Source organism: Hydra vulgaris, chromosome 11 (genome assembly GCF_038396675.1).
Source record: "Hydra vulgaris chromosome 11, alternate assembly HydraT2T_AEP".
In the NCBI taxonomy this organism is placed as follows: domain Eukaryota; kingdom Metazoa; phylum Cnidaria; class Hydrozoa; order Anthoathecata; family Hydridae; genus Hydra; species Hydra vulgaris.
In genome coordinates this window covers 24787501-24797866 of record NC_088930.1, presented here as the reverse complement: position 1 = coordinate 24797866, position 10366 = coordinate 24787501, and the positions used below count along the sequence as shown (strand labels likewise).

General features: G+C 27.8%; 1 long non-coding RNA gene across 1 annotated transcript; it reads right to left on the bottom strand.

Annotated features, from left to right (window-relative positions):
* Window positions 1-1144: 1144 nt before the first annotated feature.
* LOC136087536 (uncharacterized) lies at window positions 1145-9198 on the bottom strand. The gene is made up of 3 exons (XR_010641853.1): window positions 8918-9198; window positions 2701-2970; window positions 1145-1664 (listed from the first exon to the last, which is right to left on the bottom strand). It is a non-coding gene; the product is annotated as an uncharacterized LOC136087536 (long non-coding RNA).
* Between the last annotated feature and the right edge of the window lie 1168 nt (window positions 9199-10366).

The following is a 10366-nucleotide window of genomic DNA, read 5'->3' as shown; positions in this document are numbered from 1 at the left end:
AAGCAGTTAGAGCTGCCTGTATCGGACCGAATAATCAGACGACGTGCTGTTGAAGCCGGATTGTTTTCTCGACGCCCTGCAAAGAAACCGCTGATTTCACTAAAAAACCAGAAGAAAAGACTCCTGTTTGCTACATCTCATATTGACTGGAATGTGCAAAAATGGCGAACTGTCCTGTTCAGTGATGAATCGAAGTTCAACATCATTGGGAGCGATGGCATTTGCCGTGTACGTCGACCGGCTGGAAAACGCTTCGATTTACGTTACTGCCATACGACCGTGAAGCATGGTGGAGGCAATGTAATGGTTTGGGGGTGTTTTTCTGCTAACGGTCTAGGTCCAATACATCGAAACGATGGAATAATGGACCGTTTCATGTATAAAAATATCCTGAAAGATGTTATGTTACCTCATGCTGAATGGAATATGTCAATAAAATGGGTTTTTCAGCAAGACAACGATCCGAAACACACGGCAAAAGTAGTCAAGCAGTGGTTTCAAGACAACCACCTATCGATAATGGATTGGCCGCCTCAATCTCCGGATCTCAACCCTATCGAGAACCTGTGGGAGATCGTCAACCGCAGAATTAATCGTGAAGGTATTCGTAATAAGGATCAATTGTTTGAACAAATCCAAAAGGCCTGGACAGCAATTCCACAAAGTTTCATTGATCACCTGATCGAATCTATGCCTCGAAGATGCAAGGCTGTGATCGAAAACAAAGGATTCGCCACGAAATAATGATAGCGAAATACAGCTTGGTCAACATTTTGTCGAGTTGCACTTATTTTGTCCAGGAGGAAATCAACTTTTTTTTAATACTTTTGAATAATTTATTAATTTTCGTGCACAAATAATGAACTTTGTGATGAATAAAACTTGAAGAACTTTGTCTCTAAACAGTTACATAGTTATTTCTCTAAATTGATAAAATGCAGCACTTTTATATAATATATATATATATATATATATATATATATATATATATATATATATATATATATATATATATATATATATATATATATATATATATATATATATATATACAGCGGCGGATTAAGACTTTTCAGGGCCCGGGGCTATTTAAAAGTAGGAGGCCACGTTCCATTAACAGCGACAAAAATGAGTAAAACAAAGATTTTCTTGAAAACGCTATCACTGATATTTATTTATATACAAATTTTATATTTATTTTATTGAATTAAGTTGAGTGATTTTTTTCTGCTTTTGTTGCCCGCAAACTCTGCAATCACATCGCTGAAATCCAAAGTTTCTAATAATTTTGACTCAATAGTTAATCTTGCTATATTACTTAAACGACTATGGACCATTGTTGATCGGTGCATGTTCTTAACTCTTTTAAGAGTAGAGAATGATCTCTCAGCCTCGCAATTTGTTATGGGAATAGTTAGAAACAAGCAATATGCTATATAAACATTTGGAAATACATCAATAATATCGGTTTCAACAATCCAATTTAAAACATGCAGAGGAATCAACCGAATAATATCTATACTGGTTTTTGAACATCCGCTTCGAAGATTCGAAATTAGAGTCTTTATTTTGAAAAAAAAGCATACCCCTTGCTTAAATACTTCATTCGTTCATTTTCCTTTAATTGTAATGGCCATAAAGCAGGGTGTCGCGTAGAATGGTATCTAGGAAAAAAAATCATAATAATAAGCCTAATAAAAAAATAATAAGTGACAATTTATAGAATAAAAATATTAACTGCCTAAAAAGTAAATTGTTTGTTTAGCAGATGTTAGAGGTGTCATTAAAGATAGTAAAAATTGGAGTGCCTGAGTCAAGCTCATTGTTATGCATTGAGGATTCTTTCATTGTTTTATTATTATCTACAGATTGTGGAAATTGCATTATAGTTTGGTTTGATGAAAAAAAAGTTTGACATTTTCGGAAGTTAAGCTACCATTTCCTCTCTCTCTTTCTTCAATCTTCTTTTACAGGCTCCACTTTCATATTTTCTTATCATTTTAATTATAACTGTATCACCTGACAAGTCTTAAACTGTTCTTTTTTTCTCTTTCACGAATTTAGCGCTTCAGCTATTAAATGCATTCACACAAGAACTCTTTTGAGCGGAAGTACAAAAGAATTGTAGAATTGCAATCGTTAATGCGTTTTCAATAACAATAATTGTTCAAGTCATTAATAATTTTCCGAAGGGAATTGTTTTTGTAGCAATTTGTACAAATATTACATTCAATTATTGCTATAAGGCGCTGCTACCAAACTAGTAATTTTTTTTTTGTAGAAGTAGTTGCGCTCCATCGTTGTCAAAGACCGGAAAAATATATAATGCAACGTTTTTGTTGACAGTTATTTTATTTTTGTGCTTTTGTTTTCAGACAATTTATAAATTTAACTTTGCCTCTTTTAAGTTAATAAAAGATTTAATTTTCAGAGTTAATAAAAAATTATTTACTTAGAATCAGGGCCCCTAAAATTGTGGGGCCCGGGGCTATAGTCCCCCCTAGCCCCCCCCCCCTTGACCGCCACTGTATATATATATATATATATATATATATATATATATATATATATATATACATATATATATGTGTATATATATATATATATATATATATATATATATATATATATATATATATATATATATATATATCTATATATAACAATTTTCTCAAAAAAACAAAGTAAAAAAAAAAAAACCTGTAAAATCTGTAGTAATATCTATATCTTGTTTTTCAGAACACAAATAATTATCATTAACATGTGTACATGCTGACACAAAAATTTGATATTTTGTAAAAGGATGTAAATTGTTGTGACAATAATATAAATCTCGTGTTTTTATTTCAAAGGCGTCACTTTCAATAAAATATATTACTCTACCATTCGGATTCTCTGGTTCTCGCCATTTCACACATAGAGACGAATGTGTAACATTTATAGCAGTTAAATTAACTACTTTACTTGGTGCTAAATAAATATTTTGATTAGTTAAAAATTAATTCAAAAAAAGTTTTAATAAAAAGTAAAATAATCTATGTTTATTGTAAAAAATAATATCTTAACTAGATAACTTATTACTTATATATTAAAAAAACTTCACACATGTAATTTTAATTTGATATTATTAAATAATACTTGTGTCAATATATTTTACTTTTAAAAACTAATAGGATAAATTTACTTATTTTTTAGACAGTAAAGTACATGTCTGTCTAAAACAAGTAATATTTACCGGACTAAATTATAATAAAAAAAACTACATAAACAGATAAAACTTGATTATGATAACTTATTTTAAACAAACATAAAGTATTATAAATAATAATAATATTGTATAAGTATCGTAGTACATCAAAAGAATTATTATAATATCTCAGTACAACAAAAACATATTAATAATACTTTATTACAACAAAAACATATTAATAATATTTTAGTATAACAAAAAACATGTTGATAATACATAAGTACAACAAAAACAAATTATTAATACATTGGTACAACAGAAACATATTAATAATACTTTAATACTACAAAAACATATTATTAATACTTTAGTACAACAAAAACATGTTAAAAATACTCAAGTACAAAAAAAACAACATGTTATTAATACTTTAATACACCAAAAACATATTAATAATACTTTAGTACAACAAAAAAAATTTCATTACAATATTTCCAAGTAAAGAAATGACGAAAATTTATATAAATTCGTTAAAATAAAACTTATACCAAAATAAAACATTTATGTTTAAAAAATTATAACTTTAAAAAAATTTTTTATTAATGTAATTTAAAAGAAATTTTTGACCAACGCTCCGTTAAGCTTAACGGAGAGATGAGAATACGGCTCCAATTCTTTTAAGAACATTGAGCACTCTATTTTGTAGAATACATTTTAAAAGTTGTTTAAATATATATATATATATATATATATATATATATATATATATATATATATATATATATATATATATATATATATATATATATATATACATATATATATATATATATATTTATATATATATATATATATATATATATATATATATATATATATATATATATATATATATATATATATATATATACCCTTACGGAAATATTCCATGGAAAACCCATGTAATTCTATGAGTAAACCATAGACTTTATGCGTAAGTTAAGCGTACCTTTTGCGCAACCTTAACTTTACGCCTACACTGCGAAATGTTTGTGAATACCAAATAGTTACCGAAAAATAAATTTACGTACGTTTTCCGTAAGTTACGCAAAAGTTAAGAAAGTTTTGTGAATCCGCACCCGGATACATTTAAAATCTATAAAAATACGCTTTATTTGAGACTCAAGTTGACTTTAAAAATAAAAATTTCTCATTTGGACTCTAGTTTTATGTCGCAAACCCTAAAAAGTCAAGAGATTCATCGATGGGTATAATGATAATGGTAGATGCTATGAAAGCTCAAACTTTCAGTGTTTACTTATAATATAACAAGATACTCATTGAAGCAAAATCTTGAAGTTAGCTTAAAGCAGTTTGTAGCATCAATAATTAATTTATCCCAAAACAGTTCACTTTAGAACCCCATAACTCTGCTCAAAAATAAAATCAAAAAAATATACTGCTTTAATGAGTTTATCATTTATTTTACTACAATTGCACAAAATTTCAAAACACCATAACTAGTAGTTCTTAAGTATTTTATTTCAGCATGCTGAAAATGGCATTCTGAGAAAAAAACAGTTTAAAGTAGTTAAAATAAAAAAAAAAAAAGTTAAAATGTTAAAACGAATTTTTATTTCACTTTTAAAAATTTGCTATCACTCCCCAATATAAGAGCAGTTACCTAATTTTATAAAAGCACTACTCTAAACTTATAAAAGTTTTTTATAAGCTTTATTTAACTATTTAAGTTCCATACAGAAATATTATTCATATTTAGCAAAACTGAAAATTTTTAGAATTATAAATAAAAGAATCGACTGGAAGGTTGAATTAAACTAAAATCATTAAAAACTCTCTGCATCATAAGTTCATCTTTTTCTTTATCTTAATCAACTTAACATTTTCATGTTGTTCTAATTTGTTTCCAATGTTGTTTTAATTTATCACTTGATTTGTTTGCTATATTTTAATTTTTTGATCGCAAAATGTTATATAATTTTTATCAGGGTTATTAGTTCTAAATAAACATATAGTTTACCACGTTAACTTTTAGACACCATTCCCAAATTTTTGCATTTAAAGAATTGTTATTGTTATTTGTTATTGCAATTACTAAATATAAATTTATATCAGAAATTTTATTTGAAACTGTTTTACTGGTATAGAACTTTATGTTCCATAAACACTCAGTGCAATTGAATAGCAACAAAGAACTTAAAACTTTTTATATTTTTATGACCTATATTCATGTTATTAGACTTATCTCATAGTCAAGGCATGTTCAAACAAAGGCAAAAGATTGTATAATAACATCAACATCAATTAAAAGATTATTGGACTCATTTTGATTACTGTGAGGATGTGGAATAGCTTCATCATCGAAAATAAGATTGTTGATCGAGATTGTAAACTTAGGGGAAAAAAGACGATTCTTCATCACAAAAGCATCTAAATTTCAAGAAAAAACTGACAATCTTGATTTTCTTCATCCTTTTTTTAAGACTCAAGACGCACAAGTTTTTCTTCTCCTCAAAACATCGGTTTTTATGTTATACAATTAGAAATAATATATTTATTTTATTCCCCACTAAAAAAAGGAATTATAAAGAATTATACTCTGGCTATATTTAAAATACGATGTATATAAGGTATATAATATTTTAGTACCTTATTCAAAATAAGGTACAAAAGTATATTGCTAAGGAGCAATACACTATAGTACCTTATTTTTAATAAAAAATCAAATCATTTATACCATTTCTTTATATTTTGATATTTTTGACCATTTGAAATTCTTTTACTATAGATCCTTATTTTTTTACTGACATTAATAATTTAAATAAACTAATATTAGCCAAATAACTAATACGACTTACATACATACATACATACATACATATATATATATATATATATATATATATATATATATATATATATATATATATATATATATATATATATATATATATATATATATATATATATATATATATATATATATATATGTACACACATACACAATGAACTATGTTCAAGTTAAAAAGGTAATATAAAACTTAAAATCTGACAATATTTATAATAAAATTGTTATGAATTTAATTTTCCAAGTTATACATTATAAATATATTTATTAAACATAAAACTACCTGACTTAATCTTTTAAACATAAATTTATTGAACTTAATATTGGGAATGTTATTTTCCCCCTTTAGACTGAAAGTTCTTATCTTAAATGATCTTAAATGTAATGCTCAAGTTTTAGCAGCTGCGGGGAACTCTAACAGCTCCTTAGAGAGGCTAAAAAATACTTTTTGCAGCCGTAGTTTTTCAGTGTAGAAAGAAGTGTACACCACGTATGTTCGTCCTCACCTAGAGTACGCTATCCAAGCGTTGTCACCTTACCAACGGGAAGACATAGAAGCGCTGGAAAGAGTTCAAAACCGTGCTACAAAAACCATTTCTGAGATTAAGCATCGCACTGCCGAGCAGCAAAGAATCATACTAGGATTTAGGACACTTGAAGAAAGAAGAGTAAGAGGTGATTTAATTCTGATATTCAAATTCATGCGTGAATTTGATGAAACAAACTTTCACGTATTATTTAATTGTCCTTCGTTGTCAATGTATATTATGAGTGGTCATAATCAAAGTCTTGCACAGCAAAGAGTACTCAATTGCATGCTAAGAGAGAAGTTCTTCACGAATCGTGTTGTGTTGCAGTGGAATACCCTGCCGCAAATACTTCCGTCAACATTTCCAAAAATCGACTAGAAGAACATTTAAATTAGTTAAAAGAGAATTTATAAACGGTAACTAGAAATAAACTCTCTCCACATGTTTCCAGTATTTTATTATGTTCTTAAAGTATGGTACTTGTGTCGCAGATGTGCATAAGTATCTTGAAACTGTTAGTATAGAGGCGCCTGATGCAGCAAATCTTTGTTGGTAATTTAAACATAGCGAACATTCATGATTTTTCAAAAGTCTATAAATTTATTACGGATTGTTGTAAATATTTTAAATTATTGACCACTAAAATAAACCACACTAAGCTTAAAAAAAATAAAACTAGGCAGCGTTTGTAGTCTTGTGTTACATACTCACCCAACCTTTAGTATTATAATGACATTTTCTATATTCTACTTTTACTGTCACAAATGACATTTTCTATATTCTACTTTACTAACACAAACTTTGTTTGCTCTTTAAAAACTGGAAAATTTTATAATTTATAAACTTTGAGTCTTCCGTCTTAAAAGATTGCTAACCTCTTATTTATACAAATTATCAAATGCATTATTTTGTTATGCTAGACTCTATTAGAACTAGTTTGTTTTCAATGTGGAATTGGATTAGGTCTAAAGTTAAAGTAAGAAGGATCGGCACATTCACGTTTTGCGACTTAATTCTGCACATAGGGTAAAGTAGGGTAATTTCGGCACCCAATCAAAAGACACCTAAAAATATTTATTTATTGGAATATTAAAATTATAGTAGGGTATTGTAGCAAGATAAACAATTTTACTAAAAATATTGGTTTAAACTTTTATTTTTATATTACAGGTACGTTAATGATAATTAGCTTTTATTCAACATTTTTATCTTTTTGAAAATGTAGGATAAGTGATTTTTTCTCGCAAATTTTTACCAAAAGTTATTTATTTTATTCAAAAATATAAACTGAATAAAATTTGAGAAACAATAAGTAAACACAAAGTATGTTAAAAGATATAAAAGTTTTTCCAAGGACTGCTCAAGGGAGATAACTTCGGCTGATAAATAGTTTTTAATTTCGGCAGTGCCGAATTTGCCAACCTATGCTTTTTCTGAAACCAAAATGGAAATAAGCGTTTGAAATATTATGTATAGAAGAAGTTGATTTTAGTAATTCAAATAATAATAACGAGTTAGTAAAAAACTGAATTCGTTATTGTCTCTGTGAAACTTAATAAAATAACGGTTCCTCAAAATAAAAATTAAATTTATGTCATATATAATAATATGTATATAACAAACTAGTAATATTTATTTATAAACTTTGGCATATATATAATTCTGACATATATAAAATTCGCCGAATGGTCACACACGAGCAGTGAACGCCTGAGGGAAGAAATGAAATACATTAGAATAAAGGAGAATTATTTTTCAAACAAAGCATATTTTGACAGTTGTCAAGACAAAAATAAAGATTAATAGAGGAATATTTAAAATAAGACAGACAATGCATCTAAACAGTACTAACGATAATAATAATAATAAAAAATAAATTGCTATATAAATACTAATATGAAATAAGATAAACAAACAAAAAAATATATCACCAAACAAAAAATACATTAAAAAATAAAAAGTATGCATAACAATGAAAGGCCTCAGAATGGAAAAAAAAAAAAAAAAAAAAAAAAAAAAAAAAAACAAAAACATTAATGCCAATGTGTAAACATAATTTGTGTAGTGATTAAGTAATAAACATCTCCTCAGAGTCGCGTCTATTATTACTGGCGTTTCGATGAGGATCAGCACTTATAACTAGTTTATCCCGTCAGACAAACATCATCGCCACTTATGCTTTACCCCGCGACTTACGCCTATTCCATACTGCAGTAAAAAAGGATTCACTACAAATAGCCAAAACCCAACCATACCCAAATTTGTAAAGCACTAATATTTTTTTTAATGATATGAAAAGTGTTAATCTGCTGCACAATATAAGTAAAAATAATTAAATAAATCACTTACCATACCAACGGTAGAAAAAAACTACGCACAATAAATTAAAATTCAAATAAAAACGCCAGAAACAAAACTAAAAACAACTAAAATGTGTAAACAGAAAATGCTAATAAATTTTCCCTAAGACCATTCAAACCACATAGGTACTTCCAGCACAAATAAACCAAAAACAATCAAATGGCAATATACCCTATTAAAAACCCTTTTAAAATAAAATAAAACATAATAGAGTATTCAAAAAACTCCAACGTTGTCATAGATACTTCATTCGAATTTTGTTAACCAATCTAAAGTGTAAGAAAATGAAACAACCCGCGCAACTTAAAATCATAACTAAAAATCAAGTATATTAGAAAGTAGAAAAAAACATATGTATATCGCCTGCAAAAATGTAACGATTTAAACATGTAGTGAAGGTTATAAGAAATTCTCTGAATGATAATAAAAGACGAAAATTGTGTCTGTGAAAATTAAAATGAAGCCGAGTAATGAACGTACGATAATATAGCAGAAAAGCTCCTTGATAACAGCAACAACATGAAAATCAGCGGATAAATTATACACCGAAGAATATTGTAATAAGATCAACTAAATACTAAAATAAGACCAGATAAATTTAAGCCAAATGAGTGGTTGAAAAATTATTTTGGGTGATAAAGCAATGATATTAGTCGTCATATAAAAACGATGGAAGAGGCGGGAAAAATATTGTTTAAGAAGTAAAGTCTTCTCTACGGTCTGAATTAAAGGTAACTTTGAGACCATATCTAAATCGAAGTTTCCGAAAAAGTAAAGCTTTCTCTACGGTCCGAATTAAACGTAATTTTGAGACCATAACAAAAAACAAAAACACGTCCCATCAACAAAACATGTCGAAAGCCGCTAGTCAAAAAGATACGCTCTTATATATATTTATATGAATTCTAAAATGAAAAAACAATCACACATGATAACCACATATACATAACATACAAATCGGCATTTAACATTCCAACCACATACTATATATTAAAAGAAATTATAACCTAAATAAGAATGAGTTCAAACAAAGATAGTTTATCATAAAAAAGAACAAAAAGCATGCAAAAGATGTAAAAAGGCTATATGTGCATAAGGGTGTATAGGTGTAATGTGTAAGTCCGTGCTGTTTATGTCGTTCAGTAGAGTCTTGTGTTGTTAGTAACCAGCGTAAAAGATTTATCTCTTAACTACACCAAGCCAGCCCAGTCATACCCCAGAAAACCATGATGGATTAAACACCTATGCATGGATTTATAACTGACTTATGACTAGAAAACTAGCCCATGCGTCATCTAGAGACAAACAACTTCTTTCGTGGTGACAGTAATTGTGATTTGGAAAATAGTCGTGCTCGATGACCGTAACACTAACCCTTACGGGCTAGGCCCAATATTATTTATAAACTTTGGCATATATATAATTCTGACATATATA